Source organism: Carassius carassius, unplaced genomic scaffold (genome assembly GCF_963082965.1).
Source record: "Carassius carassius unplaced genomic scaffold, fCarCar2.1 SCAFFOLD_146, whole genome shotgun sequence".
Taxonomy (NCBI): Eukaryota; Metazoa; Chordata; class Actinopteri; order Cypriniformes; family Cyprinidae; genus Carassius; species Carassius carassius.
The window spans coordinates 1-19,819 of record NW_026775062.1 but is presented as its reverse complement, the minus strand read 5'-3'; the positions used below and the strand labels follow the sequence as shown (position 1 = coordinate 19,819).

Genomic DNA, 19,819 nt, shown 5'->3' with positions numbered 1-19,819 from the left:
GTCACAGAAGGAGTTCTGCTTCGACATCAGCCCGAGCCAAAGGACATGCGTTGGCCGGGAATCGATCCCGGGTCAACTGCTTGGAAGGCAGCTATGCTCACCACTATATCACCAACGCAGTCAGCAGTCAGCCACTTGCGCCGTCGCTAAGAAGGCTCGAAGAGCACGAGTCGCCGATAGGGCTAGAGGAGCTGATGAGATCTTTGTTTGGACCCGTCACTAAATAGAGCCTTCCAGAGTTTGCATCCCGTCACGTACAAGAAAGTGCTGCCTTTCCATGCCAGCTAAATAAACATTAAGTGCTGACAGCGCAACCGCAGAGAGTGCAAATACAGACGAAGACCAGTGGCACGCCCTCCTGCAGCGTGTTGGCGGACGGCCAAACTGATTCTGCTCTTGACATTTCGATGTAGCTCTGCTATGAGCAGAGCACCCAAAAATACAGGTCACTCGCAAAAGTTCCCCTCCACGGAAATCTTTAGTAAAAGGCGAAAGATTTATGCGACAATGAAGAGAAACTCGAGCTGTGTCTACGACCACTCCGGCCTGTGCCATGCCTCTGGTAAACCACTACGCTCGCCAAGGGTCATCAAGGGTGACGACGCCTGCCCACATGCGTTTCGTCAGCCCCCCCCCGCCCCCCCCACTCCAAAAGGGAGGAGTAAAACTCACAAAAGTCCACTCGGTCCACCAATAACCACAAGCCCAATCAAGGCAATCTCTTTCTCATGCCTCCATCTGAAAAGTTGGAGAAAATCTTATATGAATAAAAGAGTCTTTTAAAGAAATCCCTTATTCCGAGGTCACCGTAGCCACCAGATCCAGTCTGTATCCAGATCAGTGGGCCACTTCAGTCACCCGGATCCAGTCAGTATCCAGACAAGATGGTTGATCAACACCTAGAAAGGACCTCTATGGCCCTGAAACACAGCGGAGACCGGGACAACTAGATGAGCCCCAGATACAGATCCCCTGTAAAGACCTTGTCTCAGACGACCACCAGGACAAGACCACAGGAAACAGATGATTCTTCTGCACAGTCTGACTTTTCTGCAGCCTGGAGCTGATTTGCTGGTTTCCTCTGACCAGAGGAGAACTGTCTCCCCGACTGAGCCTGGTTTCTCTCCGGGTTTTTTCTCCATTTTTTCACCGATCGAGTTTTGGTTCCTTGCCTCTGTCGCCTCTGGCAGGCATAGCTGGGGACACTTCATGTACAGCGATATCGTTGACTTGATTGCAAATTATTGCACAGATACTATTTAAACTGAACTTAGCTGAATGATGACATCACCGATTTCAATGACGAAATGCCTTTAACTGTCATTTTGCTTTATTGACGCACTGTGTTCCTAATTAATGTTGTTCAGTTGCATTGACACAATCCTTTTTGTTTAAAGCGCAATTTAAAAAAAAAATTAAAAAAAAAAGAGTCCAAACAATGACCCCTGCAACGGGTAGTGTTCCAAATGTTATGCGACTTTAGCTAATGATGGGTCCATTCGGAATTTGACGGTGCTAGGGCTGTGTCAGCGTCAGAAAAAGCCATGCATTGTTCGGTTATGTCGGTGCAGTAGCGTCGGTTGGGGGAGAAACAGCAGCATGCGCAGCTCCTCGTTAGTATAGTGGACAGTATCTCTGCCTGTCACGCGGAAGACCGGGGTTCGATTCCCCGACGGGGAGAGCTAGCTCTTTTCGGCTTCCGAATGATCCATCCAAAAGTTTTGGGAGGAGCCACAGGTCACAGAAGGAGTTCTGCTTCGACATCAGCCCGAGCCAAAGGACATGCGTTGGCCGGGAATCGATCCCGGGTCAACTGCTTGGAAGGCAGCTATGCTCACCACTATATCACCAACGCAGTCAGCAGTCAGCCACTTGCGCCGTCGCTAAGAAGGCTCGAAGAGCACGAGTCGCCGATAGGGCTAGAGGAGCTGATGAGATCTTTGTTTGGACCCATCACTAAATAGAGCCTTCCAGAGTTTGCATCCCGTCACGTACAAGAAAGTGCTGCCTTTCCATGCCAGCTAAATAAACATTAAGTGCTGACAGCGCAACCGCAGAGAGTGCAAATACAGACGAAGACCAGTGGCACGCCCTCCTGCAGCGTGTTGGCGGACGGCCAAACTGATTCTGCTCTTGACATTTCGATGTAGCTCTGCTATGAGCAGAGCACCCAAAAATACAGGTCACTCGCAAAAGTTCCCCTCCACGGTAATCTTTAGTAAAAGGCAAAAGATTTATGCGACAATGAAGAGAAACTCGAGCTGTGTCTACGACCACTCCGGCCTGTGCCATGCCTCTGGTAAACCACTACGCTCGCCAAGGGTCATCAAGGGTGACGACGCCTGCCCACATGCGTTTCGTCAGCCCCCCCCCGCCCCCCCCCACTCCAAAAGGGAGGAGTAAAACTCACAAAAGTCCACTCGGTCCACCAATAACCACAAGCCCAATCAAGGCAATCTCTTTCTCATGCCTCCATCTGAAAAGTTGGAGAAAATCTTATATGAATAAAAGAGTCTTTTAAAGAAATCCCTTATTCCGAGGTCACCGTAGCCACCAGATCCAGTCTGTATCCAGATCAGTGGGCCGCTTCAGTCACCCGGATCCAGTCAGTATCCAGACAAGATGGTTGATCAACACCTAGAAAGGACCTCTATGGCCCTGAAACACAGCGGAGACCGGGACAACTAGATGAGCCCCAGATACAGATCCCCTGTAAAGACCTTGTCTCAGACGACCACCAGGACAAGACCACAGGAAACAGATGATTCTTCTGCACAGTCTGACTTTTCTGCAGCCTGGAGCTGATTTGCTGGTTTCCTCTGACCAGAGGAGAACTGTCTCCCCGACTGAGCCTGGTTTCTCACCGATCGAGTTTTGGTTCCTTGCCTCTGTCGCCTCTGGCAGGCATAGCTGGGGACACTTCATGTACAGCGATATCGTTGACTTGATTGCAAATTATTGCACAGATACTATTTAAACTGAACTTAGCTGAATGATGACATCACCGATTTCAATGACGAAATGCCTTTAACTGTCATTTTGCTTTATTGACGCACTGTGTTCCTAATTAATGTTGTTCAGTTGCATTGACACAATCCTTTTTGTTTAAAGCGCAATTTAAAAAAAAAAAGAGTCCAAACAATGACCCCTGCAACGGGTAGTGTTCCAAATGTTATGCGACTTTAGCTAATGATGGGTCCACCCGGAATTTGACGGTGCTAGGGCTGTGTCAGCGTCAGAAAAAGCCATGCATTGTTCAGTTATGTCGGTGCAGTAGCGTCGGTTGGGGGAGAAACGGCAGCATGTGCAGCTCCTCGTTAGTATAGTGGACAGTATCTCCGCCTGTCACGCGGAAGACCGGGGTTCGATTCCCCGACGGGGAGAGCTAGCTCTTTTCGGCTTCCGAATGATCCATCCAAAAGTTTTGGGAGGAGCCACAGGTCACAGAAGGAGTTCTGCTTCGACATCAGCCCGAGCCAAAGGACTTGCGTTGGCCGGGAATCGAACCCGGGTCAACTGCTTGGAAGGCAGCTATGCTCACCACTATACCACCAACGCAGTCAGCAGTCAGCCACTTGCGCCGTCGTTAAGAAGGCTCGAAGTGCACGAGTCGCCGATAGGGCTAGAGGAGCTGATGAGATCTTTGTTTGGACCCGTCACTAAAGAGAGCCTTCCAGAGTTTGCATCCCATCACGTACAAGAAAGTGCTGCCTTCCCATGCCAGCTAAATAAACATTAAGTGCTGACAGCGCAAACGCAGAGAGTGCAAATACAGACGAAGACCAGTGGCACGCCCTCCTGCAGCATGTTGGCGGACGGCCAAATTGATTCTGCTCTTGACATTTCGATGTGGCTCTGCTGTGAGCAGAGCACCCAAAAATACAGGTCACTCGCAAAAGTTCCCCTCCACGGAAATCTTTAGTAAAAGGCGAAAGATTTATGCGACAATGAAGAGAAACTCGAGCTGTGTCTACGACTACTCCGGCCTGTGCGCTGCCTCTGGTAAACCACTACGCTCGCCAAGGGTCATCAAGGGTGACGACGCCTGCCCACATGCGTTTCGTCAGCCCCCCCCCCACTCCAAAAGGGAGAAGTAAAACTCACAAAAGTCCACTCGGTCCACCAATAACCACAAGCCCAATCAAGGCAATCTCTTTCTCATGCCTCCATCTGAAAAGTTGGAGAAAATCTTATATGAATAAAAGAGTCTTTTAAAGAAATCCCTTATTCCGAGGTCACCGTAGCCACCAGATCCAGTCTGTATCCAGATCAGTGGGCCGCTTCAGTCACCCGGATCCAGTCAGTATCCAGACAAGATGGTTGATCAACACCTAGAAAGGACCTCTATGGCCCTGAAACACAGCGGAGACCGGGACAACTAGATGAGCCCCAGATACAGATCCCCTGTAAATACCTTGTCTCAGACGACCACCAGGACAAAACCACAGGAAACAGATGATTCTTCTGCACAGTCTGACTTTTCTGCAGCCTGGAGCTGATTTGCTGGTTTCTTCTGACCAGAGGAGAACTGTCTCCCCGACTGAGCCTGGTTTCTCACCGGGTTTTTTCTCCATTTTTTCACCGATCGAGTTTTGGTTCCTTGCCTCTGTCGCCTCTGGCAGGCATAGCTGGGGACACTTCATGTACAGCGATATCGTTGACTTGATTGCAAATTATTGCACAGATACTATTTAAACTGAACTTAGCTGAATGATGACATCACCGATTTCAATGACGAAATGCCTTTAACTGTCATTTTGCTTTATTGACGCACTGTGTTCCTAATTAATGTTGTTCAGTTGCATTGACACAATCCTTTTTGTTTAAAGCGCAATTTAAAAAAAAAAATAAAAAAAAAAGAGTCCAAACAATGACCCCTGCAACGGGTAGTGTTCCAAATGTTATGCGACTTTAGCTAATGATGGGTCCATTCGGAATTTGACGGTGCTAGGGCTGTGTCAGCGTCAGAAAAAGCCATGCATTGTTCGGTTATGTCGGTGCAGTAGCGTCGGTTGGGGGAGAAACAGCAGCATGCGCAGCTCCTCGTTAGTATAGTGGACAGTATCTCCGCCTGTCACGCGGAAGACCGGGGTTCGATTCCCCGACGGGGAGAGCTAGCTCTTTTCGGCTTCCGAATGATCCATCCAAAAGTTTTGGGAGGAGCCACAGGTCACAGAAGGAGTTCTGCTTCGACATCAGCCCGAGCCAAAGGACATGCGTTGGCCGGGAATCGATCCCGGGTCAACTGCTTGGAAGGCAGCTATGCTCACCACTATATCACCAACGCAGTCAGCAGTCAGCCACTTGCGCCGTCGCTAAGAAGGCTCGAAGAGCACGAGTCGCCGATAGGGCTAGAGGAGCTGATGAGATCTTTGTTTGGACCCGTCACTAAATAGAGCCTTCCAGAGTTTCCATCCCGTCACGTACAAGAAAGTGCTGCCTTTCCATGCCAGCTAAATAAACATTAAGTGCTGACAGCGCAACCGCAGAGAGTGCAAATACAGACGAAGACCAGTGGCACGCCCTCCTGCAGCGTGTTGGCGGACGGCCAAACTGATTCTGCTCTTGACATTTCGATGTAGCTCTGCTATGAGCAGAGCACCCAAAAATACAGGTCACTCGCAAAAGTTCCCCTCCACGGAAATCTTTAGTAAAAGGCGAAAGATTTATGCGACAATGAAGAGAAACTCGAGCTGTGTCTACGACCACTCCGGCCTGTGCCATGCCTCTGGTAAACCACTACGCTCGCCAAGGGTCATCAAGGGTGACGACGCCTGCCCACATGCGTTTCGTCAGCCCCCCCCCCGCCCCCCCCACTCCAAAAGGGAGGAGTAAAACTCACAAAAGTCCACTCGGTCCACCAATAACCACAAGCCCAATCAAGGCAATCTCTTTCTCATGCCTCCATCTGAAAAGTTGGAGAAAATCTTATATGAATAAAAGAGTCTTTTAAAGAAATCCCTTATTCCGAGGTCACCGTAGCCACCAGATCCAGTCTGTATCCAGATCAGTGGGCCACTTCAGTCACCCGGATCCAGTCAGTATCCAGACAAGATGGTTGATCAACACCTAGAAAGGACCTCTATGGCCCTGAAACACAGCGGAGACCGGGACAACTAGATGAGCCCCAGATACAGATCCCCTGTAAAGACCTTGTCTCAGACGACCACCAGGACAAGACCACAGGAAACAGATGATTCTTCTGCACAGTCTGACTTTTCTGCAGCCTGGAGCTGATTTGCTGGTTTCCTCTGACCAGAGGAGAACTGTCTCCCCGACTGAGCCTGGTTTCTCTCCGGGTTTTTTCTCCATTTTTTCACCGATCGAGTTTTGGTTCCTTGCCTCTGTCGCCTCTGGCAGGCATAGCTGGGGACACTTCATGTACAGCGATATCGTTGACTTGATTGCAAATTATTGCACAGATACTATTTAAACTGAACTTAGCTGAATGATGACATCACCGATTTCAATGACGAAATGCCTTTAACTGTCATTTTGCTTTATTGACGCACTGTGTTCCTAATTAATGTTGTTCAGTTGCATTGACACAATCCTTTTTGTTTAAAGCGCAATTTAAAAAAAAAATAAAAAAAAAAAGAGTCCAAACAATGACCCCTGCAACGGGTAGTGTTCCAAATGTTATGCGACTTTAGCTAATGATGGGTCCATTCGGAATTTGACGGTGCTAGGGCTGTGTCAGCGTCAGAAAAAGCCATGCATTGTTCGGTTATGTCGGTGCAGTAGCGTCGGTTGGGGGAGAAACAGCAGCATGCGCAGCTCCTCGTTAGTATAGTGGACAGTATCTCTGCCTGTCACGCGGAAGACCGGGGTTCGATTCCCCGACGGGGAGAGCTAGCTCTTTTCGGCTTCCGAATGATCCATCCAAAAGTTTTGGGAGGAGCCACAGGTCACAGAAGGAGTTCTGCTTCGACATCAGCCCGAGCCAAAGGACATGCGTTGGCCGGGAATCGATCCCGGGTCAACTGCTTGGAAGGCAGCTATGCTCACCACTATATCACCAACGCAGTCAGCAGTCAGCCACTTGCGCCGTCGCTAAGAAGGCTCGAAGAGCACGAGTCGCCGATAGGGCTAGAGGAGCTGATGAGATCTTTGTTTGGACCCATCACTAAATAGAGCCTTCCAGAGTTTGCATCCCGTCACGTACAAGAAAGTGCTGCCTTTCCATGCCAGCTAAATAAACATTAAGTGCTGACAGCGCAACCGCAGAGAGTGCAAATACAGACGAAGACCAGTGGCACGCCCTCCTGCAGCGTGTTGGCGGACGGCCAAACTGATTCTGCTCTTGACATTTCGATGTAGCTCTGCTATGAGCAGAGCACCCAAAAATACAGGTCACTCGCAAAAGTTCCCCTCCACGGTAATCTTTAGTAAAAGGCAAAAGATTTATGCGACAATGAAGAGAAACTCGAGCTGTGTCTACGACCACTCCGGCCTGTGCCATGCCTCTGGTAAACCACTACGCTCGCCAAGGGTCATCAAGGGTGACGACGCCTGCCCACATGCGTTTCGTCAGCCCCCCCCCGCCCCCCCCCCCACTCCAAAAGGGAGGAGTAAAACTCACAAAAGTCCACTCGGTCCACCAATAACCACAAGCCCAATCAAGGCAATCTCTTTCTCATGCCTCCATCTGAAAAGTTGGAGAAAATCTTATATGAATAAAAGAGTCTTTTAAAGAAATCCCTTATTCCGAGGTCACCGTAGCCACCAGATCCAGTCTGTATCCAGATCAGTGGGCCGCTTCAGTCACCCGGATCCAGTCAGTATCCAGACAAGATGGTTGATCAACACCTAGAAAGGACCTCTATGGCCCTGAAACACAGCGGAGACCGGGACAACTAGATGAGCCCCAGATACAGATCCCCTGTAAAGACCTTGTCTCAGACGACCACCAGGACAAGACCACAGGAAACAGATGATTCTTCTGCACAGTCTGACTTTTCTGCAGCCTGGAGCTGATTTGCTGGTTTCCTCTGACCAGAGGAGAACTGTCTCCCCGACTGAGCCTGGTTTCTCACCGATCGAGTTTTGGTTCCTTGCCTCTGTCGCCTCTGGCAGGCATAGCTGGGGACACTTCATGTACAGCGATATCGTTGACTTGATTGCAAATTATTGCACAGATACTATTTAAACTGAACTTAGCTGAATGATGACATCACCGATTTCAATGACGAAATGCCTTTAACTGTCATTTTGCTTTATTGACGCACTGTGTTCCTAATTAATGTTGTTCAGTTGCATTGACACAATCCTTTTTGTTTAAAGCGCAATTTAAAAAAAAAATAAAAAAAAAAGAGTCCAAACAATGACCCCTGCAACGGGTAGTGTTCCAAATGTTATGCGACTTTAGCTAATGATGGGTCCATTCGGAATTTGACGGTGCTAGGGCTGTGTCAGCGTCAGAAAAAGCCATGCATTGTTCGGTTATGTCGGTGCAGTAGCGTCGGTTGGGGGAGAAACAGCAGCATGCGCAGCTCCTCGTTAGTATAGTGGACAGTATCTCTGCCTGTCACGCGGAAGACCGGGGTTCGATTCCCCGACGGGGAGAGCTAGCTCTTTTCGGCTTCCGAATGATCCATCCAAAAGTTTTGGGAGGAGCCACAGGTCACAGAAGGAGTTCTGCTTCGACATCAGCCCGAGCCAAAGGACATGCGTTGGCCGGGAATCGATCCCGGGTCAACTGCTTGGAAGGCAGCTATGCTCACCACTATATCACCAACGCAGTCAGCAGTCAGCCACTTGCGCCGTCGCTAAGAAGGCTCGAAGAGCACGAGTCGCCGATAGGGCTAGAGGAGCTGATGAGATCTTTGTTTGGACCCATCACTAAATAGAGCCTTCCAGAGTTTGCATCCCGTCACGTACAAGAAAGTGCTGCCTTTCCATGCCAGCTAAATAAACATTAAGTGCTGACAGCGCAACCGCAGAGAGTGCAAATACAGACGAAGACCAGTGGCACGCCCTCCTGCAGCGTGTTGGCGGACGGCCAAACTGATTCTGCTCTTGACATTTCGATGTAGCTCTGCTATGAGCAGAGCACCCAAAAATACAGGTCACTCGCAAAAGTTCCCCTCCACGGTAATCTTTAGTAAAAGGCAAAAGATTTATGCGACAATGAAGAGAAACTCGAGCTGTGTCTACGACCACTCCGGCCTGTGCCATGCCTCTGGTAAACCACTACGCTCACCAAGGGTCATCAAGGGTGACGACGCCTGCCCACATGCGTTTCGTCAGCCCCCCCCCGCCCCCCCCCACTCCAAAAGGGAGGAGTAAAACTCACAAAAGTCCACTCGGTCCACCAATAACCACAAGCCCAATCAAGGCAATCTCTTTCTCATGCCTCCATCTGAAAAGTTGGAGAAAATCTTATATGAATAAAAGAGTCTTTTAAAGAAATCCCTTATTCCGAGGTCACCGTAGCCACCAGATCCAGTCTGTATCCAGATCAGTGGGCCGCTTCAGTCACCCGGATCCAGTCAGTATCCAGACAAGATGGTTGATCAACACCTAGAAAGGACCTCTATGGCCCTGAAACACAGCGGAGACCGGGACAACTAGATGAGCCCCAGATACAGATCCCCTGTAAAGACCTTGTCTCAGACGACCACCAGGACAAGACCACAGGAAACAGATGATTCTTCTGCACAGTCTGACTTTTCTGCAGCCTGGAGCTGATTTGCTGGTTTCCTCTGACCAGAGGAGAACTGTCTCCCCGACTGAGCCTGGTTTCTCACCGATCGAGTTTTGGTTCCTTGCCTCTGTCGCCTCTGGCAGGCATAGCTGGGGACACTTCATGTACAGCGATATCGTTGACTTGATTGCAAATTATTGCACAGATACTATTTAAACTGAACTTAGCTGAATGATGACATCACCGATTTCAATGACGAAATGCCTTTAACTGTCATTTTGCTTTATTGACGCACTGTGTTCCTAATTAATGTTGTTCAGTTGCATTGGCAAAATCCTTTTTGTTTAAAGCGCAATTTAAAAAAAAAAAAAAAAAAAAAAAAAAGAGTCCAAACAATGACCCCTGCAACGGGTAGTGTTCCAAATGTTATGCGACTTTAGCTAATGATGGGTCCATCCGGAATTTGACGGTGCTAGGGCTGCGTCAGAAAAAGCCATGCATTGTTCAGTTATGTCGGTGCAGTAGCGTCGGTTGGGGGAGAAACGGCAGCATGCGCAGCTCCTCGTTAGTATAGTGGACAGTATCTCCGCCTGTCACACGGAAGACTGGGGTTCGATTCCCCGACGGGGAGAGCTAGCTCTTTTCGGCTTCCGAATGATCCATCCAAAAGTTTTGGGAGGAGCCACAGGTCACAGAAGGAGTTCTGCTTCGACATCAGCACGAGCCAAAGGACATGCGTTGGCCGGGAATCGAACCCGGGTCAACTGCTTGGAAGGCAGCTATGCTCACCACTATACCACCAACGCAGTCAGCCACTTGCGCCGTCGCTAAGAAGGCTCGAAGTGCACGAGTCGCCGATAGGGCTAGAGGAGCTGATGAGATCTTTGTTTGGACCCGTCACTAAAGAGAGCCTTCCAGAGTTTGCATCCCGTCACGTACAAGAAAGTGCTGCCTTCCCATGCCAGCTAAATAAACATTAAGTGCTGACAGCGCAAACGCAGAGAGTGCAAATACAGACGAAGACCAGTGGCACGCCCTCCTGCAGCGTGTTGGCGGACGGCCAAATTGATTCTGCTCTTGACATTTTGATATAGCTCTGCTGTGAGCAGAGCACCCAAAAATACAGGTCACTCGCAAAAGTTCCCCTCCACGAAAATCTTTAGTAAAAGGCGAAAGATTTAGGCGATAATGAAGAGAAACTCGAGCTGTGTCTACGACCACTCCGGCCTGTGCGCTGCCTCTGGTAAACCACTACGCTCGCCAAGGGTCATCAAGGGTGACGACGCCTGCCCACATGCGTTTCGTCAGCCCCCCCCCCCCCACACTCCAAAAGGGAGGAGTAAAACTCACAAAAGTCCACTCGGTCCACCAATAACCACAAGCCCAATCAAGGCAATCTCTTTTTCATGCCTCCATCTGAAAAGTTGGAGAAAATCTTATATGAATAAAAGAGTCTTTTAAAGAAATCCCTTATTCCGAGGTCACCGTAGCCACCAGATCCAGTCTGTATCCAGATCAGTGGGCCGCTTCAGTCACCCGGATCCAGTCAGTATCCAGACAAGATGGTTGATCAACACCTAGAAAGGACCTCTATGGCCCTGAAACACAGCGGAGACCGGGACAACTAGATGAGCCCCAGATACAGATCCCCTGTAAAGACCTTGTCTCAGACGACCACCAGGACAAGACCACAGGAAACAGATGATTCTTCTGCACAGTCTGACTTTTCTGCAGCCTGGAGCTGATTTGCTGGTTTCTTCTGACCAGAGGAGAACTGTCTCCCCGACTGAGCCTGGTTTCTCACCGGGTTTTTTCTCCATTTTTTCACCGATCGAGTTTTGGTTCCTTGCCTCTGTCGCCTCTGGCAGGCATAGCTGGGGACACTTCATGTACAGCGATATCGTTGACTTGATTGCAAATTATTGCACAGATACTATTTAAACTGAACTTAGCTGAATGATGACATCACCGATTTCAATGACGAAATGCCTTTAACTGTCATTTTGCTTTTTTGACGCACTGTGTTCCCAATTAATGTTGTTCAGTTGCATTGGCACAATCCTTTTTGTTTAAAGCGCAATTTAAAAAAAAAAATAAAAAAAAAAAGAGTCCAAACAATGACCCCTGCAACGGGTAGTGTTCCAAATGTTATGCGACTTTAGCTAATGATGGGTCCATTCGGAATTTGACGGTGCTAGGGCTGTGTCAGCGTCAGAAAAAGCCATGCATTGTTCGGTTATGTCGGTGCAGTAGCTTCGGTTGGGGGAGAAACAGCAGCATGCGCAGCTCCTCGTTAGTATAGTGGACAGTATCTCCGCCTGTCACGCGGAAGACCGGGGTTCGATTCCCCGACGGGGAGAGCTAGCTCTTTTCGGCTTCCGAATGATCCATCCAAAAGTTTTGGGAGGAGCCACAGGTCACAGAAGGAGTTCTGCTTCGACATCAGCCCGAGCCAAAGGACATGCGTTGGCCGGGAATCGATCCCGGGTCAACTGCTTGGAAGGCAGCTATGCTCACCACTATATCACCAACGCAGTCAGCAGTCAGCCACTTGCGCCGTCGCTAAGAAGGCTCGAAGAGCACGAGTCGCCGATAGGGCTAGAGGAGCTGATGAGATCTTTGTTTGGACCCATCACTAAATAGAGCCTTCCAGAGTTTGCATCCCCGTCACGTACAAGAAAGTGCTGCCTTTCCATGCCAGCTAAATAAACATTAAGTGCTGACAGCGCAACCGCAGAGAGTGCAAATACAGACGAAGACCAGTGGCACGCCCTCCTGCAGCGTGTTGGCGGACGGCCAAACTGATTCTGCTCTTGACATTTCGATGTAGCTCTGCTATGAGCAGAGCACCCAAAAATACAGGTCACTCGCAAAAGTTCCCCTCCACGGAAATCTTTAGTAAAAGGCGAAAGATTTATGCGACAATGAAGAGAAACTCGAGCTGTGTCTACGACCACTCCGGCCTGTGCCATGCCTCTGGTAAACCACTACGCTCGCCAAGGGTCATCAAGGGTGACGACGCCTGCCCACATGCGTTTCGTCAGCCCCCCCCCCCGCCCCCCCCACTCCAAAAGGGAGGAGTAAAACTCACAAAAGTCCACTCGGTCCACCAATAACCACAAGCCCAATCAAGGCAATCTCTTTCTCATGCCTCCATCTGAAAAGTTGGAGAAAATCTTATATGAATAAAAGAGTCTTTTAAAGAAATCCCTTATTCCGAGGTCACCGTAGCCACCAGATCCAGTCTGTATCCAGATCAGTGGGCCGCTTCAGTCACCCGGATCCAGTCAGTATCCAGACAAGATGGTTGATCAACACCTAGAAAGGACCTCTATGGCCCTGAAACACAGCGGAGACCGGGACAACTAGATGAGCCCCAGATACAGATCCCCTGTAAAGACCTTGTCTCAGACGACCACCAGGACAAGACCACAGGAAACAGATGATTCTTCTGCACAGTCTGACTTTTCTGCAGCCTGGAGCTGATTTGCTGGTTTCCTCTGACCAGAGGAGAACTGTCTCCCCGACTGAGCCTGGTTTCTCACCGATCGAGTTTTGGTTCCTTGCCTCTGTCGCCTCTGGCAGGCATAGCTGGGGACACTTCATGTACAGCGATATCGTTGACTTGATTGCAAATTATTGCACAGATACTATTTAAACTGAACTTAGCTGAATGATGACATCACCGATTTCAATGACGAAATGCCTTTAACTGTCATTTTGCTTTATTGACGCACTGTGTTCCTAATTAATGTTGTTCAGTTGCATTGGCAAAATCCTTTTTGTTTAAAGCGCAATTTAAAAAAAAAAAAAAAAAAAAAAAAAGAGTCCAAACAATGACCCCTGCAACGGGTAGTGTTCCAAATGTTATGCGACTTTAGCTAATGATGGGTCCATCCGGAATTTGACGGTGCTAGGGCTGTGTCAGCGTCAGAAAAAGCCATGCATTGTTCAGTTATGTCGGTGCAGTAGCGTCGGTTGGGGGAGAAACGGCAGCATGCGCAGCTCCTCGTTAGTATAGTGGACAGTATCTCCGCCTGTCACACGGAAGACCGGGGTTCGATTCCCCGACGGGGAGAGCTAGCTCTTTTCGGCTTCCGAATGATCCATCCAAAAGTTTTGGGAGGAGCCACAGGTCACAGAAGGAGTTCTGCTTCGACATCAGCCCGAGCCAAAGGACATGCGTTGGCCGGGAATCGAACCCGGGTCAACTGCTTGGAAGGCAGCTATGCTCACCACTATACCACCAACGCAGTCAGCAGTCAGCAGTCAGCCACTTGCGCCGTCGCTAAGAAGGCTCGAAGTGCACGAGTCGCCGATAGGGCTAGAGGAGCTGATGAGATCTTTGTTTGGACCCGTCACTAAAGAGAGCCTTCCAGAGTTTGCATCCCGTCACGTACAAGAAAGTGCTGCCTTCCCATGCCAGCTAAATAAACATTAAGTGCTGACAGCGCAAACGCAGAGAGTGCAAATACAGACAAAGACCAGTGGCACGCCCTCCTGCAGCGTGTTGGCGGACGGCCAAATTGATTCTGCTCTTGACATTTCGATATAGCTCTGCTGTGAGCAGAGCACCCAAAAATACAGGTCACTCGCAAAAGTTCCCCTCCACGGAAATCTTTAGTAAAAGGCGAAAGATTTAGGCGATAATGAAGAGAAACTCGAGCTGTGTCTACGACCACTCCGGCCTGTGCGCTGCCTCTGGTAAACCACTACGCTCGCCAAGGGTCATCAAGGGTGACGACGCCTGCCCACATGCGTTTCGTCAGCCCCCCCCCCCACACTCCAAAAGGGAGGAGTAAAACTCACAAAAGTCCACTCGGTCCACCAATAACCACAAGCCCAATCAAGGCAATCTCTTTTTCATGCCTCCATCTGAAAAGTTGGAGAAAATCTTATATGAATAAAAGAGTCTTTTAAAGAAATCCCTTATTCCGAGGTCACCGTAGCCACCAGATCCAGTCTGTATCCAGATCAGTGGGCCGCTTCAGTCACCCGGATCCAGTCAGTATCCAGACAAGATGGTTGATCAACACCTAGAAAGGACCTCTATGGCCCTGAAACACAGCGGAGACCGGGACAACTAGATGAGCCCCAGATACAGATCCCCTGTAAAGACCTTGTCTCAGACGACCACCAGGACAAGACCACAGGAAACAGATGATTCTTCTGCACAGTCTGACTTTTCTGCAGCCTGGAGCTGATTTGCTGGTTTCTTCTGACCAGAGGAGAACTGTCTCCCCGACTGAGCCTGGTTTCTCACCGGGTTTTTTCTCCATTTTTTCACCGATCGAGTTTTGGTTCCTTGCCTCTGTCGCCTCTGGCAGGCATAGCTGGGGACACTTCATGTACAGCGATATCGTTGACTTGATTGCAAATTATTGCACAGATACTATTTAAACTGAACTTAGCTGAATGATGACATCACCGATTTCAATGACGAAATGCCTTTAACTGTCATTTTGCTTTTTTGACGCACTGTGTTCCCAATTAATGTTGTTCAGTTGCATTGGCACAATCCTTTTTGTTTAAAGCGCAATTTAAAAAAAAAAATAAAAAAAAAAAGAGTCCAAACAATGACCCCTGCAACGGGTAGTGTTCCAAATGTTATGCGACTTTAGCTAATGATGGGTCCATTCGGAATTTGACGGTGCTAGGGCTGTGTCAGCGTCAGAAAAAGCCATGCATTGTTCGGTTATGTCGGTGCAGTAGCGTCGGTTGGGGGAGAAACAGCAGCATGCGCAGCTCCTCGTTAGTATAGTGGACAGTATCTCCGCCTGTCACGCGGAAGACCGGGGTTCGATTCCCCGACGGGGAGAGCTAGCTCTTTTCGGCTTCCGAATGATCCATCCAAAAGTTTTGGGAGGAGCCACAGGTCACAGAAGGAGTTCTGCTTCGACATCAGCCCGAGCCAAAGGACATGCGTTGGCCGGGAATCGATCCCGGGTCAACTGCTTGGAAGGCAGCTATGCTCACCACTATATCACCAACGCAGTCAGCAGTCAGCCACTTGCGCCGTCGCTAAGAAGGCTCGAAGAGCACGAGTCACCGATAGGGCTAGAGGAGCTGATGAGATCTTTGTTTGGACCCATCACTAAATAGAGCCTTCCAGAGTTTGCATCCCGTCACGTACAAGAAAGTGCTGCCTTTCCATGCCAGCTAAATAAACATTAAGTGCTGACAGCGCAACCGCAGAGAGTGCAAATACAGACGAAGACCAGTGGCACGCCCTCCTGCAGCGTGTTGGCGGACGGCCAAACTGATTCTGCTCTTGACATTTCGATGTAGCTCTGCTATGAGCAGAGCACCCAAAAATACAGGTCACTCGCAAAAGTTCCCCTCCACGGAAATCTTTAGTAAAAGGCGAAAGATTTATGCGACAATGAAGAGAAACTCGAGCTGTGTCTACGACCACTCCGGCCTGTGCCATGCCTCTGGTAAACCACTACGCTCGCCAAGGGTCATCAAGGGTGACGACGCCTGCCCACATGCGTTTCGTCAGCCCCCCCCCGCCCCCCCCACTCCAAAAGGGAGGAGTAAAACTCACAAAAGTCCACTCGGTCCACCAATAACCACAAGCCCAATCAAGGCAATCTCTTTCTCATGCCTCCATCTGAAAAGTTGGAGAAAATCTTATATGAATAAAAGAGTCTTTTAAAGAAATCCCTTATTCCGAGGTCACCGTAGCCACCAGATCCAGTCTGTATCCAGATCAGTGGGCCGCTTCAGTCACCCGGATCCAGTCAGTATCCAGACAAGATGGTTGATCAACACCTAGAAAGGACCTCTATGGCCCTGAAACACAGCGGAGACCGGGACAACTAGATGAGCCCCAGATACAGATCCCCTGTAAAGACCTTGTCTCAGACGACCACCAGGACAAGACCACAGGAAACAGATGATTCTTCTGCACAGTCTGACTTTTCTGCAGCCTGGAGCTGATTTGCTGGTTTCCTCTGACCAGAGGAGAACTGTCTCCCCGACTGAGCCTGGTTTCTCACCGGGTTTTTTCTCCATTTTTTCACCGATCGAGTTTTGGTTCCTTGCCTCTGTCGCCTCTGGCAGGCATAGCTGGGGACACTTCATGTACAGCGATATCGTTGACTTGATTGCAAATTATTGCACAGATACTATTTAAACTGAACTTAGCTGAATGATGACATCACCGATTTCAATGACGAAATGCCTTTAACTGTCATTTTGCTTTATTGACGCACTGTGTTCCTAATTAATGTTGTTCAGTTGCATTGACACAATCCTTTTTGTTTAAAGCGCAATTTAAAAAAAAAAATAAAAAAAAAAAAGAGTCCAAACAATGACCCCTGCAACGGGTAGTGTTCCAAATGTTATGCGACTTTAGCTAATGATGGGTCCATTCGGAATTTGACGGTGCTAGGGCTGTGTCAGCGTCAGAAAAAGCCATGCATTGTTCGGTTATGTCGGTGCAGTAGCGTCGGTTGGGGGAGAAACAGCAGCATGCGCAGCTCCTCGTTAGTATAGTGGACAGTATCTCTGCCTGTCACGCGGAAGACCGGGGTTCGATTCCCCGACGGGGAGAGCTAGCTCTTTTCGGCTTCCGAATGATCCATCCAAAAGTTTTGGGAGGAGCCACAGGTCACAGAAGGAGTTCTGCTTCGACATCAGCCCGAGCCAAAGGACGTGCGTTGGCCGGGAATCGATCCCGGGTCAACTGCTTGGAAGGCAGCTATGCTCACCACTATATCACCAACGCAGTCAGCAGTCAGCCACTTGCGCCGTCGCTAAGAAGGCTCGAAGAGCACGAGTCGCCGATAGGGCTAGAGGAGCTGATGAGATCTTTGTTTGGACCCATCACTAAATAGAGCCTTCCAGAGTTTGCATCCCGTCACGTACAAGAAAGTGCTGCCTTTCCATGCCAGCTAAATAAACATTAAGTGCTGACAGCGCAACCGCAGAGAGTGCAAATACAGACGAAGACCAGTGGCACGCCCTCCTGCAGCGTGTTGGCGGACGGACAAACTGATTCTGCTCTTGACATTTCGATGTAGCTCTGCTATGAGCAGAGCACCCAAAAATACAGGTCACTCGCAAAAGTTCCCCTCCACGGTAATCTTTAGTAAAAGGCGAAAGATTTATGCGACAATGAAGAGAAACTCGAGCTGTGTCTACGACCACTCCGGCCTGTGCCATGCCTCTGGTAAACCACTACGCTCGCCAAGGGTCATCAAGGGTGACGACGCCTGCCCACATGCGTTTCGTCAGCCCCCCCCCGCCCCCCCCACTCCAAAAGGGAGGAGTAAAACTCACAAAAGTCCACTCGGTCCACCAATAACCACAAGCCCAATCAAGGCAATCTCTTTCTCATGCCTCCATCTGAAAAGTTGGAGAAAATCTTATATGAATAAAAGAGTCTTTTAAAGAAATCCCTTATTCCGAGGTCACCGTAGCCACCAGATCCAGTCTGTATCCAGATCAGTGGGCCGCTTCAGTCACCCGGATCCAGTCAGTATCCAGACAAGATGGTTGATCAACACCTAGAAAGGACCTCTATGGCCCTGAAACACAGCGGAGACCGGGACAACTAGATGAGCCCCAGATACAGATCCCCTGTAAAGACCTTGTCTCAGACGACCACCAGGACAAGACCACAGGAAACAGATGATTCTTCTGCACAGTCTGACTTTTCTGCAGCCTGGAGCTGATTTGCTGGTTTCCTCTGACCAGAGGAGAACTGTCTCCCCGACTGAGCCTGGTTTCTCACCGATCGAGTTTTGGTTCCTTGCCTCTGTCGCCTCTGGCAGGCATAGCTGGGGACACTTCATGTACAGCGATATCGTTGACTTGATTGCAAATTATTGCACAGATACTATTTAAACTGAACTTAGCTGAATGATGACATCACCGATTTCAATGACGAAATGCCTTTAACTGTCATTTTGCTTTATTGACGCACTGTGTTCCTAATTAATGTTGTTCAGTTGCATTGGCAAAATCCTTTTTGTTTAAAGCGCAATTAAAAAAAAAAAAAAAAAAGAGTCCAAACAATGACCCCTGCAACGGGTAGTGTTCCAAATGTTATGCGACTTTAGCTAATGATGGGTCCATCCGGAATTTGACGGTGCTAGGGCTGTGTCAGCATCAGAAAAAGCCATGCATTGTTCAGTTATGTCGGTGCAGTAGCGTCGGTTGGGGGAGAAACGGCAGCATGCGCAGCTCCTCGTTAGTATAGTGGACAGTATCTCCGCCTGTCACACGGAAGACCGGGGTTCGATTCCCCGACGGGGAGAGCTAGCTCTTTTCGGCTTCCGAATGATCCATCCAAAAGTTTTGGGAGGAGCCACAGGTCACAGAAGGAGTTCTGCTTCGACATCAGCCCGAGCCAAAGGACATGCGTTGGCCGGGAATCGAACCCGGGTCAACTGCTTGGAAGGCAGCTATGCTCACCACTATACCACCAACGCAGTCAGCAGTCAGCAGTCAGCAGTCAGCCACTTGCACCGTCGCTAAGAAGGCTCGAAGTGCACGAGTCGCCGATAGGGCTAGAGGAGCTGATGAGATCTTTGTTTGGACCCGTCACTAAAGAGAGCCTTCCAGAGTTTGCATCCCGTCACGTACAAGAAAGTGCGGCCTTCCCATGCCAGCTAAATAAACATTAAGTGCTGACAGCGCAAACGCAGAGAGTGCAAATACAGACGAAGACCAGTGGCACGCCCTCCTGCAGCGTGTTGGCGGACGGCCAAATTGATTCTGCTCTTGACATTTCGATGTAGCTCTGCTGTGAGCAGAGCACCCAAAAATACAGGTCACTCGCAAAAGTTCCCCTCCACGGAAATCTTTAGTAAAAGGCGAAAGATTTATGCGACAATGAAGAGAAACTCGAGCTGTGTCTACGACTACTCCGGCCTGTGCGCTGCCTCTGGTAAACCACTACGCTCGCCAAGGGTCATCAAGGGTGACGACGCCTGCCCACATGCGTTTCGTCAGCCCCCCCCCCCCCCACTCCAAAAGGGAGAAGTAAAACTCACAAAAGTCCACTCGGTCCACCAATAACCACAAGCCCAATCAAGGCAATCTCTTTCTCATGCCTCCATCTGAAAAGTTGGAGAAAATCTTATATGAATAAAAGAGTCTTTTAAAGAAATCCCTTATACCGAGGTCACCGTAGCCACCAGATCCAGTCTGTATCCAGATCAG

The 19,819-nt window shown here is 49.4% G+C and overlaps 20 non-coding genes across 20 annotated transcripts; 4 read left to right on the top strand and 16 right to left on the bottom strand.

The window, feature by feature from the left end:
* Positions 1-411: 411 nt before the first annotated feature.
* LOC132134511 (U5 spliceosomal RNA) lies at positions 412-526 on the bottom strand. The gene has a single exon (XR_009429620.1). It is a non-coding gene; the product is annotated as a U5 spliceosomal RNA (small nuclear RNA).
* A 1,622-nt stretch (positions 527-2,148) lies between these two features.
* On the bottom strand, positions 2,149-2,263 carry LOC132134518 (U5 spliceosomal RNA). Its single transcript, XR_009429627.1, has one exon. It is a non-coding gene; the product is annotated as a U5 spliceosomal RNA (small nuclear RNA).
* Positions 2,264-3,311: 1,048 nt separating this feature from the next.
* On the top strand, positions 3,312-3,383 carry trnad-guc (transfer RNA aspartic acid (anticodon GUC)). Its single transcript has one exon. It is a non-coding gene; the product is annotated as a tRNA-Asp (tRNA).
* A 103-nt stretch (positions 3,384-3,486) lies between these two features.
* On the bottom strand, positions 3,487-3,558 carry trnag-ucc (transfer RNA glycine (anticodon UCC)). The gene has a single exon. It is a non-coding gene; the product is annotated as a tRNA-Gly (tRNA).
* Positions 3,559-3,851: 293 nt separating this feature from the next.
* LOC132134510 (U5 spliceosomal RNA) lies at positions 3,852-3,966 on the bottom strand. The gene has a single exon (XR_009429619.1). It is a non-coding gene; the product is annotated as a U5 spliceosomal RNA (small nuclear RNA).
* A 1,074-nt stretch (positions 3,967-5,040) lies between these two features.
* Positions 5,041-5,112, top strand: trnad-guc (transfer RNA aspartic acid (anticodon GUC)). Its single transcript has one exon. It is a non-coding gene; the product is annotated as a tRNA-Asp (tRNA).
* Positions 5,113-5,580: 468 nt separating this feature from the next.
* On the bottom strand, positions 5,581-5,695 carry LOC132134527 (U5 spliceosomal RNA). The gene has a single exon (XR_009429635.1). It is a non-coding gene; the product is annotated as a U5 spliceosomal RNA (small nuclear RNA).
* A 1,623-nt stretch (positions 5,696-7,318) lies between these two features.
* Positions 7,319-7,433, bottom strand: LOC132134517 (U5 spliceosomal RNA). Its single transcript, XR_009429626.1, has one exon. It is a non-coding gene; the product is annotated as a U5 spliceosomal RNA (small nuclear RNA).
* A 1,600-nt stretch (positions 7,434-9,033) lies between these two features.
* LOC132134516 (U5 spliceosomal RNA) lies at positions 9,034-9,148 on the bottom strand. The gene has a single exon (XR_009429625.1). It is a non-coding gene; the product is annotated as a U5 spliceosomal RNA (small nuclear RNA).
* Positions 9,149-10,380: 1,232 nt separating this feature from the next.
* Positions 10,381-10,452, bottom strand: trnag-ucc (transfer RNA glycine (anticodon UCC)). Its single transcript has one exon. It is a non-coding gene; the product is annotated as a tRNA-Gly (tRNA).
* A 286-nt stretch (positions 10,453-10,738) lies between these two features.
* On the bottom strand, positions 10,739-10,853 carry LOC132134521 (U5 spliceosomal RNA). Its single transcript, XR_009429629.1, has one exon. It is a non-coding gene; the product is annotated as a U5 spliceosomal RNA (small nuclear RNA).
* Positions 10,854-11,933: 1,080 nt separating this feature from the next.
* trnad-guc (transfer RNA aspartic acid (anticodon GUC)) lies at positions 11,934-12,005 on the top strand. The gene has a single exon. It is a non-coding gene; the product is annotated as a tRNA-Asp (tRNA).
* Positions 12,006-12,474: 469 nt separating this feature from the next.
* LOC132134526 (U5 spliceosomal RNA) lies at positions 12,475-12,589 on the bottom strand. The gene has a single exon (XR_009429634.1). It is a non-coding gene; the product is annotated as a U5 spliceosomal RNA (small nuclear RNA).
* A 1,238-nt stretch (positions 12,590-13,827) lies between these two features.
* On the bottom strand, positions 13,828-13,899 carry trnag-ucc (transfer RNA glycine (anticodon UCC)). The gene has a single exon. It is a non-coding gene; the product is annotated as a tRNA-Gly (tRNA).
* A 300-nt stretch (positions 13,900-14,199) lies between these two features.
* On the bottom strand, positions 14,200-14,314 carry LOC132134513 (U5 spliceosomal RNA). The gene has a single exon (XR_009429622.1). It is a non-coding gene; the product is annotated as a U5 spliceosomal RNA (small nuclear RNA).
* A 1,078-nt stretch (positions 14,315-15,392) lies between these two features.
* On the top strand, positions 15,393-15,464 carry trnad-guc (transfer RNA aspartic acid (anticodon GUC)). Its single transcript has one exon. It is a non-coding gene; the product is annotated as a tRNA-Asp (tRNA).
* Positions 15,465-15,932: 468 nt separating this feature from the next.
* On the bottom strand, positions 15,933-16,047 carry LOC132134525 (U5 spliceosomal RNA). Its single transcript, XR_009429633.1, has one exon. It is a non-coding gene; the product is annotated as a U5 spliceosomal RNA (small nuclear RNA).
* Positions 16,048-17,671: 1,624 nt separating this feature from the next.
* LOC132134515 (U5 spliceosomal RNA) lies at positions 17,672-17,786 on the bottom strand. The gene has a single exon (XR_009429624.1). It is a non-coding gene; the product is annotated as a U5 spliceosomal RNA (small nuclear RNA).
* Positions 17,787-19,014: 1,228 nt separating this feature from the next.
* Positions 19,015-19,086, bottom strand: trnag-ucc (transfer RNA glycine (anticodon UCC)). The gene has a single exon. It is a non-coding gene; the product is annotated as a tRNA-Gly (tRNA).
* Positions 19,087-19,393: 307 nt separating this feature from the next.
* On the bottom strand, positions 19,394-19,508 carry LOC132134512 (U5 spliceosomal RNA). Its single transcript, XR_009429621.1, has one exon. It is a non-coding gene; the product is annotated as a U5 spliceosomal RNA (small nuclear RNA).
* Positions 19,509-19,819: the final 311 nt, after the last annotated feature.